Genomic DNA, 27,202 nt, shown 5'->3' with positions numbered 1-27,202 from the left:
GATATAATTTATCATGCATTACTTCATGCTATACTCCTTTGCTTGTTATTGGTTTGTGGCTACTTGCATACAATAATGAAGTTTCAAAGAAACTGAAGTTACAAAAGGACAATTATTTAATGCAGGAAGTATAAACCATTGCATTGGGGGACTGGAAGACATTTTTTAAAGTTCTCATATTATCTGTTGAATTATGTGTTTCTACACAGTGAGTAATGTCTTACATTCTTGCCAACAGTGTTTTGAAAGAAGTTTGTTAAAAGTATGTCAGCTAAATCACATTTAGGATATCACTGCTAATGGTGTCGTTCACACGTTGTGAAACACACAGCTCCAGTTTAATTCTGCCAAAAAAATTAGGTCATTGCAAAATACCGTATGAAAACTGCAGGGAGACAGGGATAAGGATAAAGCAAAGGAAGACACCAATTCTTTTTTGTAAAGCGTAATAGGGATAGGACAAAACCGGGTAGGAAGGCTGAGCCCTTTTAAACAGATACTTTTTTCCGTGGTGTGTGTGTGTGTGTGTGTGTGTGTGTGTGTTAATTCCAGTTGAGTACAGATGATGAATTAATTTAAAATTGGGCTAACTGGCTGTTCTGCACTGTACCTGGGTAGTTCCCGTACCTTCAAGTTCACCTAATGCTACGGAGATGCCCTTGTTTTCTGACTTCATACAGAAACCATCGTGATTATTGTATCTCAATTTACTTTTTTCTTTTTCCAGTCAAGAAAGGGGGCTTAATGCAAATTAAGCCTTTGATGCGAAGGCACATAATTTATAATCATGATTGTTATTATTAACATTACATCGCGGGAATGGCTTTGTTGGAAGTTACCCACCAGGACCCGCAAATCTATTTCGGTGACACACGCCCCAACTCTCCTCACCGAGGCGTGGTGCTTGGCTGGCGCGCTCTGAGCCACTGCGCTGGCTGAGCTCCGAAGGAGGTGGTCCCCGCTCCTCCCGAACCCACGCGCTGGGCTGGGAGAAAGCGAGGCGGGACAGTCATTGTTCTCCCTGGCCCGGGCTACCAGCACCTCTCACTTTCGGGAGAAACTTCCCCCGGCTGCCGCTCTCTGGGCTTGGGATGGGTCTCCACAGCGCGCCCTTCCCTGTCCTGGAGTGGGACGCTCAGCGAACACACACACCCACAGTCACCTTTGCGCGCTCGTCCGGAGCCGGCCGGCACACAGCGCACCCCAGCGGCCGCGTGGCTGCCTTCTAGTCCTGGCCACTAGGCTCCCGCAGAGCTCGCCAGTCGCCGCCGCGCGCGCCTCGGAATCTGGGGACTCGAGAGCCTGCGAGAGCCAGTCTCAGCCAGACCCCAGGGAGAGCGCGGGGCTGCGGCACCCCGCCCCGCCCGCCACACCTGGGAGCGGTGAGGACCGGGAGAGGCGGGGCGCGGCAGGAGGCTGGCCCGGTGTCTGAGCAGCGCCGCCGAAAGCCGGCCGGACTGGAGCGGGGCGAAGGGGGAGAGTCTCGAGGCCGAGTCCAGCTCCTCCGAGGGAGGGACCCCAGCTGGGGTGGAAAACCTGCACGGGGGAGCCGCAGAGACGCGCCGCGCTGATCATGGAGTGGGTCGGCCCCGGCTCCGCGCGGCCGCAGCAGCAGTAGGACCAGGAATCGGTCGAAGCGTGGCTGGACGATCACTGGGACTTTACCTTCTCTTACTTTGTTAGGAAAGGCACCAGGTAAGAAGAGGACCCGTGGAAGACCCGGCCGGGGCATGGAGCGTAACCTGGGGCTGATCTCTGTCCCTTATTGAATTTTCCCCTTCGTTAACCATTAAACAGTCTCCACTCTCAGGCCCTTTGCCTTTGAAGTAGGGCCGTGATCCTGTTACGGTGTAGAGACCTCGACTTTAAGGCGAGTACAGCCGAAAACCCCAAGCGTCGGATTCGATCCAACTTGCACAAAGTTCAAATCCAAAAATGAACGTGCCGGACCCCCCTCTCCCTCCCTCCCTCCCCCCAACACGCTGGCAGCCCTGGTATTCCCTGGGAGCAAGATTATTTTCCTATGCCTGCGCTCACGGGCCTTCCTCTAGCCCTTCTCTAGCCTCCTGGTTCCCCTAAATCTCCTTAGCGAAACCAAAAACAGTTTTTGAGCCCCTTCCCTGCCGCTCCGGAAGCACCATTTCCAATGCGGTCCCTGTGGCTCCGCTCCTCCCCCGTCCCCCTTCGCCCCGGCCCTGGCGGGGCGGGGAAGCCCGGGTAGGGCACGAGACCACGAAGAAGCCCCAAGGGCAGCAACATGCCGGAACCTTCCCAGAGTGAGTGCTGTCGTTTTTTTGCCCCCTTCCAGTCCCCTGGTTGTCCCGCGCTCCTCCTCTCGGCCGCTTTTGCGCGCAAGGCGGCGCCGCCGAACGGGCTCCGTGGAGGGGTTCGCGGCGCGCACACAAAGGGCGGCGCGGAGGCGCGGCGGGGAGCGGACCCTGGAGGGGGGTGGGGTGACAAGTCCCGCGGCCCGGGACAACCCCAAAGGCCAGCTCTTCCTGGTCCGGAGCCAAGCGCCAGGGCGGCTGCTGCGGAGGGCGGGGAGGAGAGAGAGACTATCCTTCGGGAGGCGGCTGCTCAGCGGGCAGTCGGGGCGCGCGTGGGAAACGCTCGCGGGAGACTTGGAGAGGAATCGCGGCTGAAGCCGAGGGGCTAGGAGGGCGAAACGCAGAGTGCCTGGCGGCCGGGTGCCCCGAAGCCGGGGGAGTTGGTGCGAAGCCCGGCCGGCCGCTGCGCGCGGCGTGGGGCTGACTCCAGACGCACCCCTTTGAAGGAGGGGCCGGGATCTCGGCGTCGCTGGCTCCCGGCAGCGGCCCTCGGGCAGCTGGCGCTGGCCGCCTCTCCGGGAGGGAGACGCGAGCGGGGCGGTGATGGTGAAGGGGCCGGCTGGGGCTGGACGCTGGGCTCCCACCCGCCGGTGCACCGCCGCGACTCGGCCGGGCGCTCCCCGCCAGGGGGCGGCGCAGCGCGGGGCGAGCGGGCGGCGGCGGGCGGCGGGCGGCGGCGCGACGGCGCGGGCGGTAGGGGAGCCGGCTTGGAGTCGCTGGCCTCACCTGGGCACGTCGTCGGCCCCCAGCCCCCACCCCCACGGCGCCTCCTCGAGTCCAGGGTCCGCCGACGCCGCCTCATCTGCATCTCCAACTCGCCAGGTTTGCTATGTTGCCTTTTGGAGACAAAACAAGGTACTTCCTTAAGCATCCTCCCCCTCTTTCCCCACTTTCCCCGGGGGCGCGGTGGGGGCCGGGTGCAGGGTGCTTGCACCCAGGTCACACCGGCGGGGCGATGCTTCGTTGAAAATGTGCTCTGTGACATTTCTGTCTTCCTCTACCTTCCTGCAGATGTAATACTCTGAGGTCTTAGATGGGACGCTTTTTAACTCCGTTGCCCCTAACGAATGTTCAGTGGGTGTCGATTTGATCACTTTTGGGGGGTTTTAACAGAGGCGATGGCTTCGGGACAGATCTTATCTCCTCTGTTTAATTACTCAGCCTTCCTTTTAAAATGCTCTTCCCGCTTTCGCCTTCTATCAAAATACTAAATCTGGAGCGACCCAGGGGATAAATCCTGAATGGAAAGTGGTTCCCTTTCGAAGGGCACTTTTCTGCGGGTTTGGGGTGAGGCACTAAGACCATCTAGGTCTGGAATTATCGATTGCTGGGAGCCAGCAGTTTTGAGAGGTCTCCTCCTCCGAGGCCATCTGTCCCCGTTTTCCTTTCACCCTTGCATACTTCCACCCTTCCGCCCTTAATGAATTATAGCGCATAGTATAATGCGGAGTGGGCAGGAGAACGGGGCTGATATTTTAAATGTGTAGAGGGATGTTCTTTAGGCAGATTATTAAGAAAGAACAAAATTATTTATTTTAAACTCAGCGTAAATGTCCTTTTTCTTTTTTTCTCCCCTCTCCCTTTAAAGACATAAACTTGGGATTGTTTGGTGGTAGCTTTTAACTCATACATAACAACACTTCACTTTGAGAGCCCGCCAAAAGTTTGAGAGTAACGTTTTTTTTTGGTTTTTTTTTTTGTTGTTTTTTTTCCGGAAAATAAATTGAATGAGTTGTTACATTTCTTTTTACATTACTTTTTTCTCCCAAATAGCATAGGATTAAAATCCCAGTTCTCAAAATTACACTGCTTAGCGTAAAATGTAGATCATCTGAGACTTTGTTAAAGGTTTTCTCTTCAGTTAGGGTTTTTATATCATAGTTGATGTGGACAATACGCTGAAACGCTTTCTGTGGTATATATATGTGTGTGTATGTAATCTTGGGAGAAGAGTTTATGTTGAGTTCAAGTTGAAAAACGAAAGTGTAAGATAATCAAGAGTAGTGTAGGCCCTCAATTTTAGGAGTTATAGATAAAGCGCTGAAAGTAGTCAGTGTGAAGAATATAATCTGTCTTGTCTGTAGCCAGAGATTTTTCACGGAACAGTACTCCAGTTTGGGCTTCTATTTGATGGCATGACCTGGAGACACAGAATGAGAGGTTGAACATTAGCAAATTATAAAAATGCCAACCTGCTGAACACAGTGTGATTCACATGGTTGTGGTAAAAGCTTATTGGAGACACTTTGTTCACAGCTGTTTTTTGTTGTGATTTTTGGTTTTTAACGAAAAGCTCACATTACTTTGCTTTTTCCCCTTTTGTTAGACTATGTATAAAATGAACACTGTATGTGATTTGGGAAAGCCTTGAAAGAGAATAGTTCTGTAGAGGCATTTGGTGTGTTTTAAGATTTAAAATAAATTTGCATTCACTTAGAATGGCCACCTGTGCCTGTAAACAGGCTGGTTGGTAGAATTATTTCTACCTTATTTGATTTAATTGTTGTTTGACATTCATGCATGCTTCTCTGTTCTCTCCCCAAACGGAATGGTCTGCACTCAATAGTAAGTCATTGAATAGAAGGAAGGTTCTGGCCCTCCTTAACTCTCATGTAAACACCTGTGAATTTTGGTTGACCTTGAAAGCAATTATCGCTGCTATATTTTACATTATTTCCTATAATTATCTTTCCTTAAAAGCTATAGCTTGTAGCACACAAATAGATGCTTTTTAGCAATCAAAACCTGTTTCAGTGAATTTTGAGAGTGTCAGTTGAACATTTCATAATATAATCTATTGGCATAAAAATTAACTTGAGACTAGTAACTAAAACCTATGGAAAACTTCCACCCTCGCTATTATAGAAAACTTTGCAGTCCTGCAGGTTTGGGATGCTGTGTTCATTAAGGGCTTTAATGCTTGTACATTCACAGATGGAGCCTTTTTGGTGCTAATGCCACTTTAACAGCTGTTGTTATTCTTGACAGCATATTAGAATAATTTATCTTTCATTAGTTACTAATCAGCTCTGTGATTGTGGGCGATGTTTTTGATCCTTTAGTATTGTAGGGGTAATATGATTGACTTTTATTGCTTTGTTTTGCACTAGGCAAAAGCTTGAGAATATTTGGCATGTACTGGAAATAGGAGATATTAAGTGAGGACAACTTTTTATGACTACTTGGATCAAAGTCCAGAAACAGAAGTTTTACACTCCCATGTAGTTTTCTATGATAGACTTTTTATTTGACATTGCAAAGCTGTGGTGAATTAGTTGATGTTTCAGGTCCTGTGTTTGGGATTTTCTTTTTCTCTTTCTTTCTTTTTCTTTTTTTCTTTCTTTCTTTCTTCCTTTCTTTCTTTCTTTCTTTCTTTCTTTCTTTCTTTCTTTCTTTCTTTCTTTCTTTCTTTCTTTCTCTTTCTCTTTTTCTTCCTTCCTTCCTTTATCTCTTTCTTTCTTTTTTTCTTTCTTTCTTTTTCTTTCTCTTCCTTCCTTCCTTCCTTTCTCTCTTTCTCTCTCTCTTCCTCTCTCTCTCTCCTTCTCTCTCTCTTTCTCTTTCTTCCTTCCTTCCTTCCTTCCTTCCTGTGTCTGTCTCTCTCTGTGTGTGTGTCTCTAAAAGCTATAACCTTTTATTTGCATGATATTTATCTTAAAGTCAGATGATGGGTGTAAAATAAATCTTGCTATTCGATCTTAAAAATGATTGTTTCTGTGATCATATAGGAATATACACTTTTCACAATTTTCAAACGAGTTGCTAAGCATATTTTGTTAAGCAGTCACTAATACTGAAGATAATAAAGTCCTGTGGGCATTGACTCAGTCTGGCTTTGATATTATTTCTATTTTCATTATGGTAATTCTGGTGTAATAATGTCCTTTTATCCGTGTATTGCTTATGACCAGGGTCCTTATAGCCAGCTCTAAGACACCTTTTAGTGCCCTAAAAGTACTCATGTGGATTGAATTTGCATAGGATTGAATCTGGAAGAATCCATAGGAGCCCCTGAAATGTTTCTCATTGCTCTTCTATCACCAGTGTTCTCAGGGTTTCATATTCAGTTCCATTTTGAAAGCCCCCAATACAAGATCATGATTCCTAAAACTGTGGCAGAACTAATCAGTGGCAATTAGTCATTCAAATCTATTTGCTTAGTGTAACACTTAAATAGGCTTGTAGTACAATTCAGTAGCTTTTTTTTGTTTTTGATCTGAAGATCTATAGAGATGGCCAGTATTTTCTTAATATTGTTTTCAGTACCTAAAGATGAGCAGTTTTTAGCATTTTGATTATGTTGTGCAACCAAATTTCCTTTCTAAATAGTTCCACCTGAAGAAATGACTTGAGTCTGGTTTCTGATACGATTTCTTTTAAAATATATGAAAATGCTTTCAAGTTATATGGGTAAAGTTTGTACCTTCACCCTTATCTGATTACAGAGAGTATGTCTTACTAAGATGCATGCTTCCCTTCTTCTAGATTTGAAAACACCAAATAACTTAAACATGCTTGAACTTCCTAATACTTTTTAATAATGCTTGGGAAAGAGTTCTTTCGTACGAGAAAAGTCTTTAAAAAAACTGCTTGGTATTTATTAGTTTGTCCCTCAAACATTTTTCAAACTAACAATTTATTAAACCCCTAACTGTTGCGTTAAGTTAGATTTTTTCTTTGTTCTCAGGGCTAATTGTAGGATAAAAACTCTTGCTTTGGTAAGGGCTTCAGGGCAATTAAATAAATCACTGAGTTGATTGATAGTGGACGGTTGAAAAATGACTAATTTTTGAATTTAGACTGCACACTAGCTACTGACTTTGCAGGACTTCCTATGAGATTACTTTAGCTGGACAGATGTTGATTCAGTTGATCAATGTTACAGCTGATTGATGTGGCCTTGGAAATATCTGTTAAATCAGATTCTCAGTAAAAAAAAAAAGAAAAAGTGCCTATGAATTACAACCTAAGAATAAAAATTGAAGAAACTCTTTCCACATGAGTCATTCGTTTGATATTTAGCTCTGTAATCTTATTTACTGACTTGGTATTCTCACTTTATTTTGAATCATATTTTTTTTCATGGTGTGAGTGCTTTATTCATTTTCTCTAACTGGTAGGAATTTCTACTTATTGCCAACTAAATATTTAAGGCAGGTAAGGTAAACTAAGTGTTAAGTTCATAAGAATCATCCTGATGAATAGTCTAAAAAGCTTTATAAAAAGCCTTCTGTATATGGATGTATACATAGATGTATATATACACATACCCCATTTGTAGTTTGTAGTGAACATGCTTTTTAAAGTCTTAGGTGCCATTGTTAGCTTCTGTATTCTTTGAGACCTTTCCCTTATTTCTGAATTGTAAAGTAAAATTAACTTTTTGCAAATTGTCTTCTCGGGATAATTTTATTATATCTAAACTTGAGAAAGAAAAGATCCCTATCTGATCTCATATCCCTGGTAATAATTATTTTTTAAAAAGTCATCATTTCTACTTTCTGTTGAATAAGGATACTGAGGTTATAAGAAGAGAAAAAACCTTGATTTTTTAAGCTGATGAAATAATTAAAACACACAGGATCTTTGAACTGTAGAGTTAGAGGAGATCATGTCCAGTGTTTCTCAAATTTAAGTAATGTTTACCTTGTAAGAAAGACATTCTTATTGATCCCCAGTATCTTTGTTAAAAAGCTTTTGGTCACAAGTGACAGAAACTCATCTTAAACTCATACAAAATTAACTGACAATTGACATTCCTGGAGTTTGGTTTGGGTGTGAAATTCACCTGATGAAATAATCTTGTCAACATTCTTTTTGTCTGTATATCTGTCTAATCAATCTTCCAATCATTCCTTCTCTCCTTCCCTCCCTCCCTCCCTCCATCCCTGCTTCCCTCCATCCCTTTGGCCCTATGCAGCTTTGGCTTTATTCTCAGGCAGGCTTTCTTTGTGCACTGGAAAAGTTTCTCCTTGGCAAGTTTATGTGGGTCTTAAACTTCTGATGTTTGAGAAGTACCTTCTTATCCATATCAGTCATCTCAAGATTACTTGGCCTTGCTTGCATGACTTGCCTGCTCTGGACCTGTCATTGTGTCGGGAAGAACAGGGGTGTCTCACTACTTTGCTGGGGCAGGTCGCCCATAGTGTGATACGTCAGTGGGGGAGGAGAAGTTCCCAAAAGAAAGTGATGTCAGCACCTCCAGAGGTTCCAGAGATCTGCCATACCTAGTACTGACTTTCTCTTATTTTAATGTTAGTTAAATGTGGAATTCTTAAGAGTAGGTATAAGTTAATCCTAGTTATAGCAATTATACAACTAATACCAAAAAAAGTGTATAAGTTAATTATGAATTAAATGATAAAACTCTAGCCAAATGTAAATTGACAGGCTTCATTAAATCATCCTGGTAAGGGTGACTGTGGCCCTGATTCCCCTGCGGGGGTCTGGTGAGGTCCGCTTGCCTTGGCTGCAGTTGCCTCCTGATGATTGTTTCTCCCAATGGGGCCCTCTTAACAGTCGTGAAGCTTTTAGTCCCATAGCACAGTACACCAGCTTTGGGGTTTTATTTGGCTTGAAAGCATATTTGCATATTAAATCTACTTTTTTTTCTCTTTACCCCAGAACCATTGGGCTGCAATGTGATTGTAAACAGAAATATAAACTTGACTGCTAAAATTGCAGGATAGTATTTGGTTATAAGGTGGTCATCCCAATCATTTAAAGTATATGTCTTTTACTTTTTTTTTTTTTAGGTTTTAATTGTCATTAGTGTGAAAACGCAAAACTGAAGCATTTCCATAGAAAAACTACAGATCTTCAAAACATACTTGCTTTGGACTGTCCCGGCTTCTCGTACCTTAGATTGAGACATGCCAATCTAGTCCAGTCTTTCCCATATCTAAGCTGCAAAACAAATCGGTTTACATATTTACAGTATAGATTTTGCTTATTAGGTTTTCTTTCAGATGTAAGCAGGTTTTCCATGAAAGAACATTTTTCATATATGTGATTGTGAATGCATGGAAAATTATAAAACATGTCTCTTCCAACTCTTGGTCAAATTTGAATGTAAAAATATGAAGCAGTTGTGCATTTTATTTATATTTGGTCCCAGTAAGCGTCTCAGATGTTTTCATAGCTGGAGAACACTTGGGAACATCAAATAACTTTAGGCAGCATTTGTTTCTAAACCATGCCAGAAGCAAAGGAACTACTCACTGTAACATCAGAGTAGAGATTATTGGAGGAATCACTTGGAGGTGTCCCAGATCGCCCCTGTTTCATTTAATACCCTGTTATAGTATGTTAATCTTTTATTCATCCAAACCATTGCTTTTCTTTCTTTCCTTTTTTTTTTTTAATTGAAGTATAGTTGATTTACAGTGTTGTGTTAGTTTCAGGTTTACAGCGAAGTGATTCATCTTTTTCAGATTCTTTTTCATTGTAGTAAACCATTGCTTCTTAAAGGGGATGCTGTTTGGCATTCGGTAGTGATACTTTTTGTTGTTGTGAGAAACTGTTCAGCGTGTTGCAGGATGTTTAACATCCCTGGGCCCCAGAAACTAAATGTCAGGAGCACCCCGATTATTGTGGCACACATTTCCACATGACCCCCAAAGGCTGGCACCACTACTTGGTTAGGAGCCACTGTTCTGAACCCTTTAAAATTTACTTCTATTTATGGTGGTTAAGGGCCCCAGATAAGATAGATTTAAGCTTCAACCCCAGAACTACTGCTTTCTTAAAAGTACCTTTAGGTACTTTATTTGCTTTCTCTGCAAAATGGGAATAATAGCATTGACTTCTAGTGTTCTTAAGGAATTTAAAGGAACTAATACATATTTCCTTATCTTTTTTAGACTGATTTTCAGTAGGTTACTATTTATTTTACTGAGAATCATCAGTGCCTTAATTATAATTGCAAACTTTGAGAGTCACCCCCTTATTCTGATAAGTGGGAATTAGAGCAACAGAACAGGGACTTAATAGACTGTGTCCTTCTCATTTTTTAGATGAGTTTTTATTAATGGTTGGAACAGAACCTTTTGTGGATTGTGTAAGGTACTGGAAAGGGAATTGAAATGGGAGTCCAGACCTCCTGCCTGTGTTCCCAGCTTTGTGACTGGCCCAGGTTAATAAATCTTGGCTTTAAAATGAGAGATAGGAGGGGGTGAGACATCAAAGCAGAGAAATTCATAAATGAGTTTAACAATCTCTTTCAGCTCTAAGCATTCTTGATTCTCACCAGGAGAGCAGAATATCAACTTCTCAGATTGAATCGTTTCCTTCTTTAAGTATTTTCCAAGTATGAGTGGTGGATCTAGGTCAATTATGCAAACAACACAACTAAAACTGTGTAAAATTAGGATCCGAGAGCAGAAGAAATATCTAACATTATATTTTATGTGAGTTATTTTTATGTTTTTCCTACAGATAATTTTATCACATTTCCCTATGTTATCAACCATCCCTTTTTAGACAGGAAATTAGTGTACTCTTTGTAATTCTGGTTTTAAGTGGTTAATTCCCATCAGTGATGGAAAAAGGCACTGGAGAGAAAGAGAAAGGGGTCATGTTTTAATAGCAGACTTAAAAACATGATTGTGCACTGTGTTTGTGGATCATTCAGGGCCTGTAACTGTTTCCTTTGTTTTGTTTGAGGCACCCTGCAAATCTCTGTAATGTTACTCAAGGGTAACATCCTTGAGGCCCAGATATCAGCCTACCTATAGAATTCCCCCAAGTAAGCCCCCTTGGGTGGGAACTAAAGTGGACCAATTTTAATCCCCAAATCTCCTGTAGCAGAGTGTTAAAGCATTGTTTTTATCAAGTGTTGATATTTAAAACCATTCTCCAGTTTAGAGGTATGGTTGTTATGAAATATTGCTATGGTTTTTATCATAAGTAATTAGTTGTATATTTTATCACATTTGTTGTCAAACAGTTTTATTATATCTGTGATGTTTTGAAAAACTCATCACCGAAATTCTATAACTTATTTTTAAAAATTAAATTCTGAGTAGTAATAGAAAGACTGATTTTTCTCAAGAAACAAAACACAACACTGTTCAGCTCTTAATCTTTGTGCATTATTCAGGAAATTATGTCATATGTAAGTGTAGTTATTGGTCTAGGGAGTCTATGTTTTTTCAGTTCTAATTTGAGAAAATACCAACATTGAAACAAGTTTTTTTTTTTGCACAAGTGTTTCTATAGAGAAATTAGTGCTTTTAAACTAGGAGCTTAAAAAGAAACAAATGGGTAACATCTCATTATTCTGTAGAAACCCATGAATAAATTATTTTTATTTTTACAAAATAAATTTTGAAAATATATTTCAGTTAATGTTCGATTAACTTGGGAATTTCCTGGTGGTCCAGTGTTTAGGACTCAGTGCTTTCAGTGCCAATGGCCCGGGTTCGATCCTTGGTCAGGGAACTAAGATCCCACAGGCTGCATGGCGTGGCCAGAAAAAAAAAATTCAGTTAACTTAAAAACAGTAATGACCACATATTAAACACTGTGTACTAGACTCTATGCTATTACTTTATAGGCATCATTTCCCTTAATTTTCTGAAGAACGCTATGAGGGTTAATGCCATTATCTCTATTTTATAGAGAGTGAATAATGCACCTGAGGTCTTATCTCAGAAGCAGCTCTGGGGTTGAAGCCTCAGTCTGTCCCACCAAGAGCCCTTACCCACCAATCTCTACTGAAGTTCAATATTCAATATTAACAGAAGCAAAGCAAAGACTCATAGATTTAATGTCGTGAGGAATTTAACTCAGGAAGAGGCTAAAGTTTCTCCTAGGGCCTCTTAATGTGCAAGCACGTTACTAAATGAGGTGCCTAAAGACTTTGCCCAAGTGGGTTTCGTTTCCATATATAATTTTAGAGTATGAAAAGTGGGACCTCGCCAATGACATTTTAAAATAGAATGGCTGAAAACTTGGGTACTAGACTGTTACCATCGTATTTTTAGTATTAGAACACAAATACCCTAAGTACAGTATATTTTCAAAGAATTTTTATCCTCTGATACATTATTTTAGGCAAGAGTACGAAACACATTAAACTAGTTGCTCTACAAGTAGATTTCATCTAATTATATTTTTAACCCGTGAGAATTATGTTTACATCAGAATTTTACACTGCTTTGTAAATTTTTCTTTTCCTTACTTTTCTAGATGCCAGGAAATAGTCTATAAAACCTAGACAAAGTATTTAAATTATTTTTCCCTTTCAAGGCATCTGGAATACTGAATATGTACTTTAAGGTATTTCTGTCTTTTTAAGATGAGTGAGCACAGTAAAAGTTATTGCTTCGTGGAGCCCCTTTGTACACAGTTGCGAGTGCATGTGTGTTTGTGTGTGTGTGTGTGTGTCTCCCTTTTGCTAACCGTGTTTGAAATGGTATGTGAGAATTTGCATCCCACTATGCAGTAAGTTTTGCATATTCTATTTAATACTTCTAGATAGTAAGCATTTGGAAGAAGCTATGACTTGTTTAGATTAGTGGGAAATTTCTAGAACACAAATTATAAACTGTAGTTTTCCTCCCTGTGATAGGTAATAATATTGAGTGAAAATTAGAAATTGCAAAAGGGGGGAAGTTGTCATTCGTAACAGAGTATGTGCCATCATCTGGTGACATTCCATTTTTTTCAATGGATATTACTAATCAGTTTATAAAATTTTTGTAGAATATGAGATGAAGCATAGCTCATATCTAAAACTTAAACCTATTTAAATATCCCGTAAGAAGATATTCTTAGCTTGGTACCATTAAATTTAATCATTAACTTAATTGAATCTATCATTTTAAGAATGATACACTTTTCATCTTCTTTAAAAATATGAGCACCCAGGATGTGTAGGAATGAAATATGTAGCACTTTGTTTCTACCATGTGTGTAATTTTGATGAGATAACTCTTTGTTACAACCGTTGTAAAAAATGACAATTCACCTCCTAGGCTTTCTACCCCCCAGAATTTCTTCCATGCTTTTTTCTTATCATTCACGAATGAATTTATTCTTTCCATTTCTCTGTGTATTACCAAAGATCCCAAATGCCCGACACTGGAAATGTCAAGCTCAGCCTTTTCCTGCAGCAGCTGCTAGAACCTGGCCGCCTGGCCTTTTGAGTGCATGAACTCATTTAGTTTTGTAGGGTGCTCCAGCCACAATGAACATTGTCTTGAAGGATGCAGTGCCGTTGGGGCTTTACAGAAGCCTCCTGAAATCAAAATATGTTAAACGTTATTCCTCATGACACTGATTTTTGTATTAAATCATCATTGCACGGGTGGGACTCTTGAGCTGCAAGCGTCTTCAGTAAAGTAGAATACTAAGATAGTAGACTTCTGATTGGATTCATTGTTTTAAGAGATTCGGGGTTTAAAATCCAAGTCACATTTATGATAACTCATGGCACGTTTTGATCAGCTTCCAGTGGCTGTATTTCCGGCTCTCTAATTAATTTCAATCTTTTGGGTTCTTTACTTGCTCAGGAAGGGAAAGGATCCCTTAGTGAGCCCTGAGCAGCATCTCTGGTACCTGTAAGTTTGAAAGCACAGATGGTATTCACATTCATGTTACCTGAGTGAAGTAACTCCCAACATTGATTTTGGCACCCTCCAGGGTTTCTCCAGTTATTTTAAGACATATTGTAGAAGTTTAAAAACAAAACTACGTCGAATTTACCCATTTTAAAAAGGTGTATAACGCAACTCATTTATGAGGTGAGAAATTTTGTGTGTAATAAAATGTGGAAGGAAATAAGTGACTGGAGAATAATAAAACAGATTTCGGTGAGGAGAGAAGGAATGACTTAGATGGGGTGTTAAACATCAGGATCTTGTCATCGATTATAAATTCTTGGCGTTAATTTTTATTGCATTTCCCTTGGCTGTGGGTTTTTTTCAAGGGTCCAGGGCCTGTTGTCCTTCATTAACCAGGGCCTGTTGTCTTTCATTAACAGCCTTGTAAAAGTTAAATCAACTCAAAGACTTCAAGAGGTCTGTTCTGCTTTCGATTGCAGGGCAGTTAGCAAGGACTTGCTGATACCTGAAAGCAGAGTCACTAAGTTATCAGTGCTTGTAGGAGAGGGTAGAATACCTTTGTGGAACGTGCATCCATTTTGTTCTTTTCGTTCAAATGGCTAGGATGTAACTTATGTAGAGTTATGATGTAACTCTTCTTTTTAGAGGGAGAACTCAGTGGGATTCTATAATGAGTGACAATCTGCAGTATCTGCTTTGGACAAGTACTCTGGATGCTCAGGGTGCAGGTAGTCAGCCTGTTTCCAAACCCTCTTAGGCCCACTCAGCCTGTGGGCCTGTACCACCAGGAATACAACCTTTTTCTCCCTCACTTTCTCTGATTCTCTTGGCTGGACTTGAGGAGGGAGTGAACAGCCATGGCTCCTTACCCCAGCCCTACGTCTCCACTGGAATGAATCCTAAGGGTCTAGGAGATAGCAACATCTTCAATATATGGAAGAGATTTTGAAATGCTTCCACGTGCGTTTTCTAACTTGACGCGCACACCAACCCTGTGCGGTGAGTGAAGGAGGAAGAAGTCTTTTGCCTGTTTAAAAATGAGGAAGCTGAGGGGCAAAAGGAGATGACAAGAGTTGACCAACCTAATCATCATCACCTACTGGCCCGTTCATCATGTAAGCAGGCTTCATGACCTGTTCATATGGCTGACCGTGTGTACAATGAAGAACTTGTACTCTGGAGAAAATGAACTCCAGAGAAGTTGTGATTGGTTCAGCCTCAGGTCTGTGTATTCTTATAGTTGGAACTAGAGTTCTCTCCTGATGGCCAGTTTGGTATTCTTGACTTCATACTCTGCTGAAGAAAGTCAGCACCTTGCGCTTCATGAAGAAGTTAGAATAGGCAGTATTTCCCCTATTATACAGAGGATGAAATCGAAACTCAGAAGAAGAAAATTGTTTGCCACTGGTCACAAATCCCATTGGTAGCAAAAGCTAAGATACAGATTGGAATTTAGGATTTATGGCTGAAAAACACAGCTTCTCGGGGTGTGGTTGTAAGTCCCAAGAGTTTTTAGCACTTAGCCTCCCTTTTATAAGTAGATTGCAGTTTGTTTTTTCTCTATTAAATATATGGTATAGTTTGGACAGTAAAATGAAAAAGCTTGATTTAAGGAAGACTTTTATGCCACAAATTATTAATCCAAGAGCTTTCAAAAGGTTCAGTTATCTTACACAGGATCCTTTGTGCTCTTTCAATGATAAAATTAATATTAGTGATTTGATAGCCTGGAGCTCATTAGCATGCTGCATAGAACCTGCTTTTTTCTTTGTTGTCTACCTGCCAACAGTTTCACTTGGGAAAAATAGAATATCGAGTGACTAGTGTGGCCAGCTAAAATATAGGACACCCAGTAAAATTTGAATTTTAGATACTGCTTATATTAAAAAATTATTCATTGTTTACCTGAAACTGAGTTTTAACTGGATTATCCAGGATTTTTATTTGCTAAATCTAGCAGCCCTGAGAATTATTCTTCTCTTGAATACATTTATTATATATTCTTTTCAGTGAATCATTTTTGGTTTGTAAAACATTTTATGCTTTCAGAGAAACACAGGCATGGGATTCAGTCAGATTTTTTTTCAGGACACTATCCTTAAGAATCTTTGTTCTCTGAATCCCTTGAGGCAGTGTTTTTACCTCAGTGGTTAAGTGTGCTGTCCTTTTATGATCTGGATGGAAAGAATTTAGTTAGAGGATGTGTATTATAGGTGATTTTATTTTCTCTATGCCTTGTGTGTTTAAATTTGATCTTTGACTCTTTCAGATGCAGCTAGACATTATGAAGTGTCTTCGTGACAAACATTGATGTTCTGGGAACTTTTAGGTTCTTATAGGCCGTAAGACTTGGATTAGGAGACCCAGATTTGATTCCAGGTTTTGTTACCAGCTTGCAGAATGTCTTTGGTTCAGCCATTTAATTTAGCTTCATAATTTAGAAACTGGGATTGTGCATGCCTGCTTCACGAGGTTTAAATAAAATGGTGCTTTTTTTTCCCTTCCAATATCACTAATGTAAATACTTTTCAAAATCTCAGAGACTCAAGGAAGAGAAAGAAGGGAAAACAGAGATCCTATCTCAGGCCAAAGAAGTGATTTGCCCCATCAGAGCTACCAACCAGGTTTCTTGAATCCCATCTGGTATATTACCCTCATATTTGACATGTTCATCTTTCCATCTTTTTTCATTCATATGCAGTTACATATAACTTCATATGACAGCAAATTCAGTGTGTGTGTAAATTAGCTGCTGGACACAATATAAGCTTCAGTTTGGGGAGGAGAGGTCTGGGCTTGCTCACTCCTGTATCCTTAGTGCCTGACACACTCAAGGACCTTCATGAGAATAATTTATTCTAGAAAAAAAAGGACACAGAAGTGAATCCAATTAAAATGGGAAAATATCAGTGAAAAGGCTTTGATTGGAACTTTATCTTGAAAAATGGAACCGCGGGTTATAAGAGTAAATTTACCTTATTTTAGATTTAAGAAGATTTAGATTATAATGAAAACTCCAAGCTATTAAAATAAACAATTTTCTGGCAAGGCTGTATCGTAAACACAAGTATCTTTACTTCTTATTTGGCATTCGCAGCAGGATCCTAAAGAGAGTCTTTTTTCCTCAAATATAGTTTTTTAAAATTAATATTTGACGTTTTTCCAGCAGCCTTTCTTAATCTAGAATGCAGTTCTTTGAATAGAATTCTCTTTTCACGTGTTTGTTATATCATGATCCTTGTTGATTTTTTTCCAGTTGTTAGCTGTTTTTTAATTGGACTTAACCCTTAATTATCAGTGGCTTTATGTAATATTAGAATAGTTCTCCAATATCACCTTGGTTTACTTCTAGAAATTCTATATCTTACATAAGAGTGTAAAATTTCAGTCTGCAGGTGATTTGTATTTGCAGAGATTAAAGTATTAAAAAACAATCAACAGGAGATGATAGATATTAGTCTTAGGAAGGAAGGCCCACTTCATACAGCCACATAGGTCATGCACTGCAAAACCTCAAGGGATGACTAAAGGGAGAGAGGTGGGAGAGAGGATTTAATTTCATTTATGCTTGGTTTATAAGTGATTGTTTTGATGTTATGATAACATATGTTTTCCTACGCAGGGACATATCTACAGGGACTCAGATAATCAATAATGTGGTCGTGAGAAAACCCTTCCCTCCATGACTGGTAGTTAATAAAAATTGTTGATTGAGTCACTGAATATACCAGATCTATTTTTCCTGTGTCATTTAATACTGAGTTCATCTCTCCAAGAAAATATCTAGAAGTAAAACACTTGTGACACAATACAAATATAACACAAAACACCTAACAAAGAATTTTTGGAAACTGGCTTAGTTTAAGACATATATTAGGCCCTATAGGATATCCTATAGGGTAAATTAGCCATGGTCAGTTATGAGACTCACATCCAAAGGAAGATGAACATTAATAGCTAAAACACAATGTTGATTTTCTGTAACAAATATACCAGCATTCACATTTTCAAAGGACTGTTGTCCCTTTTAATGCAGTTAATTTAGGAGGCTTCATTTATTTATTCATTCACACAAATAGTTATCAAGGACTTAGTATGTGCAAGGCATTTTCTAAGTACAGACATGCAGCCGTGAACAAGACAGACAAGTATGACATTTACATCTCCTCGGAGGAGGCAGACAATAAACCAACAGATTGGTAAACCAGAAAAATAGACGATAGTAAGAATTCAGATAGCGTGGGGGGAGAACATAGTGTGTTGAGGCCACTTGAGGTGGAGTGATCAGGGAAGACCTGTCTGCGCAGGGGATGAGGAGCTGCAGTCAGCCGGGTGCAGGTGAGTAGAGTGGTCCAGACTGGGGGCAGTTAGAGTTTGATGTGATGAGGAGTATCAAGGGGCCGGCATGGGTGAGAGGGGCTATGGTAGGGGATAGAAAGAGTTTGAGTTTTAGTCTCAATTCAGTGAGAAGCCAAGTAGGGTAGTTAAGATGTTAAGGTTTTCTTTGTTCAAAGATGACTCTGGCTGCTGTGTGGAGAATGGATTGAAGGGAGGCTAGTATAATATCAGAGAGACCAGTTAAGGGGCTGTGGCCACAGTCCCAGGTGAGAGGTGGTGGGCTTGGATCAGGGAGGTAGTACAGGAGATAGAAATGAACAGACTAGAATATAGGGTTTTGAAAGTCATGTAGACAAGACTTGGCTGCTGGATTGGACGTGTGAGTTGAAAGAAACAGAAATTCAGAGTAACTCCTAGATGTTTGGTTGAGTAGCTAGGGAGATCATGGTGCTACTTATTAATATGAAGAAAACTGTCAAGGAGTGAGGTTGAAGCAAGATGAAGGATGGGCCATTAGGAATTCTGATTTCACGATTTTAAGGTGTCTGTTTAGATGTTCACATGAAGTTGTCAAGTAGGTGGCTTGATTAAAAAATTTAAAAGTCGATCACCATTTTTCAATGAGAGGATAAGAAATAAGTTGAGGCTGTGTTTCAGGTTTGTAGCTGAAATAGTTAAAATGCCTATTTTTGTATACATTTGAGAATTTAAGTTACATGTACACACTTTTAAATCACATGAGACGTTAAGTTAAATGTATTGCTTTTTTCTGTCTTACATTTTATGAAACAGCTTATATTCAAATGCTTCCTGTGCATTTTTCACATACATGTCTGACATCAGTGTCTTTGGCACTACTGCTGTGATTCTGGAGGTAATGCAAGGATTTCCCAAAGTATGTCCCCCTCATTTCTGTCGAAGTTTTTGAGATACAGCATTATTTTATTATTAGCGTATGTTCTCATTGCTGAAAATTTTGTCCTAAGCCTTGTCATGAATTTATAAAACATTAGGCAATTATATTTTAAAAGATTCTGTGCTGTAGGTATACACCGGGGATCTGTACAGTATACTTACTACATTGCTTTTCTAAAAATAAATCTATTTATTTATTTATTTATTTATTTATTTATTGGCTGCTTTAGGTCTTCATTGCTACGTGCGGGCTTTCTCTAGTTGCGGAAAGCAGAGGCTACTCTTCGTTGTGGTGCTTGGGCTTTTCAGTACAGTGGCTTCTCTTGTTGCAGAGCATGGGCTCTAGGTACATAGGCTTCAGTAGTTGTGGTTCACGGGCTTAGTTGCTCCATGGCATGTGGGATCTTCCCAGACCAGGAATTGAACCCATCTGTGTTCCCTGCACTAGCAGGCGGATTCTTTTTTTTTTTTTTTTTTTTTTAATTTTTTAGTTATCTTTGTGTCATTTTTTAATATTTAAGCTCTTTTTTGGAATATAATTGCTTTACAGTGCTGTGCCAATTTTTAAGGTACACCAAAATGAATCAGCTGTATTTATACACATATCCCCACCCTCCCGTGACTCCCTCCAACCCTCCCTATCCCGGCCCTCTAAGTCATCACCCATCATCGAGTTTGTCTCCTTACGTTATGCAGGAACTTCTCATGAGCTATATATTTTACATTTGGTTGTGTATATATTTCAAAGCTACTCTCTCACTTCGTCCCAGCTTCCCCATTCCTTCCCCCTCCCCCAACCCTGTGTGCTCAAGTCCATACTCTACATCTGCATCTTTATTCTTTCCCTGTCACTGGGTTCATCAGTACCATTTTTTTTTTTTTTTTAGATTCCATATATATGAGTTAGCATACAGTATTTGTTTTTCTCTTTCTGGCTTACTTCGCTCTGCATGACCGACTCTAGGTCTATCCACCTCATTACAAATAACTCAATTTCATTCTTTTTTATGGCTGAGTAATATTCCATTGTATATATGTGCCACAACTTCTTTATTCATCTGCTGATGGGCATTTGGGTTGCTTCCACGTCTTGGCTGTTGTAAGCAGTGCTGCAATGAACATTATGGTACATGTTTCTTTTGGGATTATGGTTTGCTTTGGGTATATGCCTAGTATTGGAATTGCTGGGTCATATGTTAGTTCCATTTTTAGTTTTTTAAGGAACCTCCAAACTGTTTTCCATAGTGGCTGTACCCCAACTTACATTCCCACCAGCAGTGCAGGAGAGTTCCCTTTTCTCCACACCCTCTCCAGCATTTATTGTTTTTAGTTGTTTTGATGATGGCCATTCTGATTGGTGTGAGGTGATACCTCACTGTGGCTTTGACTTGCATTTCTCTAATGAGTAGTGATGTTGAGCATCTTTTCATGTGTTTGTTGGCCATCTGCAGGTCTTCTTTGGAGAAATGTCTATTTAGGTCTTCTGCGCATTTGTGGATTGGGTTATTTGCTTTTTTGGTATTAAGCTGCATGAGCTGCTTGTATATTTTGAAGATTAATCCTTTGTCCGTTGCTTCATTGGCAAATATTTTCTCCCATTCTGAGGGTTGTCTTCTAGTCCTGTTTATGGTTTCTTTCGCTGTGCAATGGCGGGCGGATTCTTAACCACTGCACCACCAGGAAGCCCTACATTGCTTTTTAAAAAACTAATTGTTATTATTATTATTATTACTATTTTGGCCCATGCTGCATCACATGCAGGATCTTAGTTCCCCAATCAGGGATCAAACCTGTGCCCCCTGCACTTGAGGGCATGCAGTCTTAACCGCTGGACCACGGGGGAAGTCCCTACATTGCTTTTTAAAGAGAACTTTAAAATTTATAACTGTATCTAACACTTGGAATTATGGGGTAATCCTGATCATATCTGTGTTATCTTTTTTTTGACCCATTTCATTCTAGACTGGTGTCATTTCAGGGTAGTACAGTATTTACCAAACAATAGTTGCTGTTCAAAATAAAATAATTAAGGGAACATTCTATAAGTGAAAGACTTAGTAGAGACTCAGAAAAAAGGCTAACTCTTCTTTCTCCCTTCTGGATCTTCTTTTTTCACTTAATAAATTGTGATAACTATTCACATCAGTACCTATGACCATTTTTAAATGTCTGCCTAGTGCTCCCTTTATAAATGTGCCATGATGTGTTTTTTTTTTTTTGGCACACGGGCTTAGTTGCTCCGTGGCATGTGGGATCTTCCTGGAGCTGGGATTGAACCCGTGACCTCTGCATTGTCAGGCGGATTCTTAACCACTGCGCCACCTAGGAAGTCCACCATGATGTGTTTTTGCCAGGCTTCTGTTTGTGGTATTAGGTTGCTTCTTATCTTCGCTATAACAAAAAGTACCACAGTAAATAAATACCCTGGTACTTCCTTTCCCACATGCGTAAAATCTGTGGAACAAAGGATAAATGCATTTTAAAACTTGTTAGCTATTGCCTACTTGCCCTCTGAAGAGGTGTTATCAATTTCTATTGCATTCAGAAGGATTAGAGAGTGCCTGTTTCCCTGCACTCTCCAAAATGATACACTGTCAAACTTTTTTACCCTGGCTCCTTGGTGAAGATAATCAGTAAGTCATTGTCAAGTGGAGATTGCATTGCTTTTATAGGCCAGTTCTTTTAAGTATCCTCAGTGGTAGCAAGTTTCTGTCTCTTGAAAGTGAATTTGAGTTTCAGAAAAAGTCAAGTCTAATGCATAAGATATACATTAAGTTAGCTTTTACTCTAGGTTTTTGTGGTTTCACTTGCTTGTTTTGAGAGGAAGGCTTAGTGAAAAACAAGATCTAACTTTAAGATAAAACAAATATTCTTTCTACTCAATACTCTGTAATGGCTTACATGGGGAAAGAATCAAAAAAAGAGTGGATATATGTATAACTGATTCACTTTGCTGTACAGCAGAAACTCACACAACATTGTAAATCAACTGTACTCCAAAAAAAATTAATTTAAAAAACTAATATTCTTATGTGGCTCTTGAAAATTTTTAGAAGTTAGTTTCAAAAGAAGAGTTCCAAAAATGTCTAAAGTAATGGCACCATCAGTTGGCATGAGAATGCAGCTTCCCAAGAGGAATTATTTGACCTGAACAACAATCATTTGGATGTGTATGATCTGGCATATTTGTTTAAAAAAATCACCCGCTGTGAAGGCTTTAGCCCAAATGGGTTTTTTTCATGGGATGGCACATTAATAACATAAATAACTTAAGTTTTCTTGGACTGAATTTTCTATATGTTATTACCTACCTTTTTTGTTTTCTCCTTTATACAAGGAGTAGATACTCTAGAAGAAGAGATCATCTTTACCATTAATTGAACAAATCTTATTAGGATGATTTTAATGGAAATCTATAATCTTTCTACCACATACCAGATCAAATGGTTTATATTTTCCATTTCCCTTTCTAAATCTAATCTATATGTAGCGATATAGATTAAAACAACTATCTAAAATTAAGCATATTAGCTAGCCAATTTTATATAAATTTTAAAAAATTTTTAAATATTTAACTTCAGAAAAAGTTGTATGTTTTAAGTAGCAGATAAATTTCCATATTTATATTTTCCTAAGACTCTTGTCACATTTAGTGTCTTTTACTTTAACACAAACTGATTTGAGAGGAGCAGACTTGACAATGTGTTATAAATCAGATATCTGAAAATACACGTTATAGGAGTCAGGCTTTATTAAAATGTTCACTGAAGCAATTGTCCTCTAGAGTTTTTCAAAATAAAACCGTCTTAAATAAACCATCTTGTTTTTATTTTCTATGACAAATCAATCATTACCACATCAGTTTACCACGAGCGGATTTTTAGAAGCTTTCGGGGGTAGCAATATTTAAGAAGGGGTATTCCTCAAACATTTACTGTGTCTACATGTTCTGTTCTGCAGAGAAATGGTCAATGCATGGTTTGCTGAGAGAGTTCACACCATCCCTGTGTGCAAGGAAGGCGTCAGAGGCCACACGGAAGCTTGCTCTTGCCCCTCGCAGCAGAGTCCCCGTGCAGAGAGCAGCGTCCCTGGAACACCAACCAGGAAAATCTCCACCTCCGAATTTGATCGGCCTCTTAGACCCATTGTCGTCAAGGATTCTGAGGGAACTGTGAGCTTCCTCTCTGACTCAGAAAAGAAGGAACAGATGCCTCTAACCCCCCCAAGGTTTGATAATGATGAAGGGGACCAGTGCTCAAGACTCTTGGAATTAGTGAAAGATATTTCTAGTCACTTGGATGTCACAGCCTTATGTCACAAAATTTTCTTGCACATCCATGGACTCATCTCCACTGACCGCTATTCCCTGTTCCTTGTCTGTGAGGACAGCTCCAACGACAAGTTTCTTATCAGCCGCCTCTTTGATGTTGCAGAAGGTTCAACACTGGAAGAAGCTTCAAATAACTGTATCCGCTTAGAGTGGAACAAAGGCATCGTGGGACATGTGGCTGCTCTTGGTGAGCCCTTGAACATCAAAGATGCATATGAGGTAAATAAGAAACAGAGGCGGGGTGGGAGGTGGAGCGTGGGTGGGGCCTTGGACAACTACTGTGAATTGTGGGGATATTTGAAACTGAGATGTAAAAATGTGCATACTTGTTAAAAATGGGACTGTCTGGTAAGGACCTCCCCATCTTTTAAATGCCAGAGTTTCTTCACTGGGGGCTGAATCAAGGATAGAGGCCTGAGGGAAATATTGTCTTGTTTTCCTGCTTAATGATAATTTTACATAGCTCATCTCACAGTTGTATTCTTTCATCTTTTTACCTGATCACTATACATATCCCCTATCTATGTTATCTCCACGTGAACTTCTGGGGACTTTACTAAGATTCTAAAATGATAGGTCCAAAAAGTGTCAGAAAACCAAACCCATAGTCTTTTTAAATTCATTCATTCAATTCATCATATTCATTCATTTGAAGTCCCTTTGACACCAAAGTCTGAGTTTCTTTCTTTCCACTCTTTCGTTTCATTAAACAAATAAATGTGTGGATAGCTCTAGAAAATGGACATTTTTGCCCTACAATATTTCAATGGAAAGATTTGATATTTCTTCCACTTTTGCTTCCATTATGAACAGATCTTTATTATGGACTTAAAGTTTACACTGTATGATTTTTCAAATTTCCCATTTAAAATGATTCTTTTATTAATTGAATTAGAGGTTTTAAACAAATCATCTTAATTGAATGACAGTATGTTTATGAATTATGTTCTGGCATCATGATAGAACAATTATGCTAGTTACTTATCATGTGGTACACTTTGAAGATTCCATAATAATACCAGCTTGAGGCTCCTCTGTGTAATTTGAGGGGTCATAGATGTTTTATTCATTCCTGTACTCCTGATGCCTAATACAGTGCCTGGAACATAGATAAGTGTTAATAAATATTGATTGGGAGAAAATTATAGTAGATGAGATAAATAAGTAGACTAGATAGCAGGTCATAATTGATCCAGGGAAAATGTGTTAGGTTCAGGGAAGCAGGAGATCACATATAATTGGGGAGATGGAGAGAGGTTTCTCTGAGGAAGCAATGATTGATATGGACCCTGGAAGATGGATAAGATTTCAGTAGATTGAGTCGTGTGCATATTGAGATCCAGTTGCAAAAAGAAGTTTGAGGAAGAAACAGGAAGTTGGACCATGTGGTGCTTGTAAGGAAATGTGTGGGTGATAGTATAGACGTTGAGGAGCTACTGGAGATTACTGGGGTCTTAAATGCCAAGCTGAGGAGTATTTATTTGATTCAGAGCCATGAGGACTAATTAAAGATGGTTTGAAAGGGGGACTGGCATGATTCAGACTGTGCTTTAGAAAGATGAATATTATGGTGGCCATAAAATGAATTAGAGGGAAAAATACTGGAAACTGGGAGGACAGGTTAAATAGTCTGAGGGAGTAAGCACCTGAACCAGAGCACTGGCCTTTGAGACCAAAAGGAGGGAATGGATTAAAGATGAAGAAGCTGAATCTGCTAGACTTGGCAGCTAACAGGAGGTGGAAGTGAGGAGAAAAGAGGAGTTGGAGAAGACTCAGGTTTTGAAGTTGGGTGAATAAGTAATAGTAACTGGTGAGAAATACTGAGGGCAGGTATCTGGGGAAAGATGTGATAGTTCAGATTGGCTAAATCCTGAGATAGCTTTCAGAATCCACTCTATACCAGCAGTCTTTTCAATTTTGATTCTTCACGGAGCTATCTCCATGACCTCTTTGAGCTCTGTTAAGTAATGTCACAGCATAGCAGACTCCAAGAGGGGTATTAAGGACACAGCTGAAGGATCGCTGCCAAATTTGCAGAATTCCCTTTCTGTCTTAGGTGACAGCTGGGTTTCCGCTTTTCAATGGCACTATAGTCCCAAGTACAGTAGGACCATAAATATGCTACAGCTTTGCTGAGAAAGCCTTCATCTGTTTGCATGGTCCTAAATTTCTCCAGCCCTGAGAATTTCTTCACTTATATGCACGTTATTTAATCTGTTTACCATCTTTAGAGTTTTGATGGTGTAATCTTTGTTTTGCAGTTAGTAATGATTTAATTCTTGTACTGCCATCTAAAATAGGCTCAGTGTCCTTGATTTGCAGTGACCCCAGACTGAAGCCTCTTAGTCTGTGGATTTCTCATGTTGCTGCTTCACCCTTGACACCCTTGATCTGTGTTTATAGAGGCCTTGCAGAAGTTATTCCCATCCCAGGAATTTCATTAGAAGTTGTGGGATTGATCTGGGCCATAATTTACATTGGTATTAACAGTGGAAATCAGTTGGCTAGTGGGTAATTCATCACTTAGCCCACTCATAATTTGAATAGTCAAAATACTGTCTCATAGCCTTTTATGAAAATAGTCAGAATATGAAAGTACGTTCTATGTTTTCTGAGTCCTACTTCTTTAAATACGTGTCTGTGAAAATGACACATTTCTTCAGCTTATGAGACCAAAGAACACTTAAAAATTAATAATGTAGCAGTAGAAATCCAAGAAGTGGCCGTGAAACAAAGTAGTGCTCAGATTGAAGCTAAGAGTAAAAAAATAGTCTGCTAGATAGATTAATTGTAAGAAATGGTCAACTTTTGATTCGCTTTTTAAAACTTTGTAACAGAATGATATAAATTTAGGGATTCAACTATTTTATTATTAATAAAATAACACATTCATATGTTTAAAATAGAAGACAAGGTCCACAGTTTAGACCAGTGAGTTTCAATTAGACCACAAATACCAATGGTGTTCAGTCACACATCATCTCCTCCTTCATCAGCCCCATCATTCGTGCAAATTTCTTGAATGTGGCACAGTGTTTATTAATAATAAGATATTAACACATAATAATCAGAACAACTATATAAATGTGTTGGCATTATCCTCATATGTGAAAACTAGATATCATCTAATATCTAGATTGAATTGTGTATTAGTCAGTGTTCTTCAGAGAAACAGAACCAGTAGGATATCCAGAGATAAATAAGTGATTTATTGTAGGGATTAGCTCACTTGGATATGGAGGCCTAGAAGTTCCACAATCTGCCCACCATCTGCACAATCTGGAGAACCAGATAAATTGATGGTATAATCAACTGAAGGCCTAAGAATCAGGGAGGGGTCAATTGTGTAACTCTGGTTTGAGTCCAAAAGCTTTAGTTCCAAGAGCTCTGATGGACAGCAGGAGGGCAAGAGAAGATGGATGTCTTAGCTCCGAAAGCAAATTCGTCCTCCCTCTCCCTTTTTGTTCTGTTCAGGTACTCAAGGGATTGGGTGATGCCCACTGCGTTGATGAAGATCTTCTTTACTCATTCTCCTGATTCAAATGTTCATCTCTTCTGGAGACGTCCTCATAGACACACCTAGAAATTACATTTTATCAGCCACTTGGGTATCCCTTCGCCTAGTCAAGGTGACACAGAAAATTAACCATCACAAATTGCTTTGAACCCCTGGTTCCATGACCTGTGGAAGCCATAAGCCTCCCCAAGATTTCCTATGTCAAAGGATT

The 27,202-nt window shown here is 39.9% G+C and overlaps 1 pseudogene; it reads left to right on the top strand.

Moving 5' to 3' along the window:
- The first annotated feature begins 1,573 nt into the window (after positions 1-1,573).
- LOC130844476 (cGMP-specific 3',5'-cyclic phosphodiesterase-like) lies at positions 1,574-27,011 on the top strand (annotated as a pseudogene).
- The last annotated feature ends 191 nt before the right edge of the window (positions 27,012-27,202 follow it).

The sequence above is a fragment of the Hippopotamus amphibius genome, chromosome 2 (assembly GCF_030028045.1).
Source record: "Hippopotamus amphibius kiboko isolate mHipAmp2 chromosome 2, mHipAmp2.hap2, whole genome shotgun sequence".
Taxonomy (NCBI): domain Eukaryota; kingdom Metazoa; phylum Chordata; class Mammalia; order Artiodactyla; family Hippopotamidae; genus Hippopotamus; species Hippopotamus amphibius.
The sequence above is the reverse complement of the archived record's forward strand: the minus strand, read 5'-3'. Positions and strand labels throughout refer to the sequence as shown.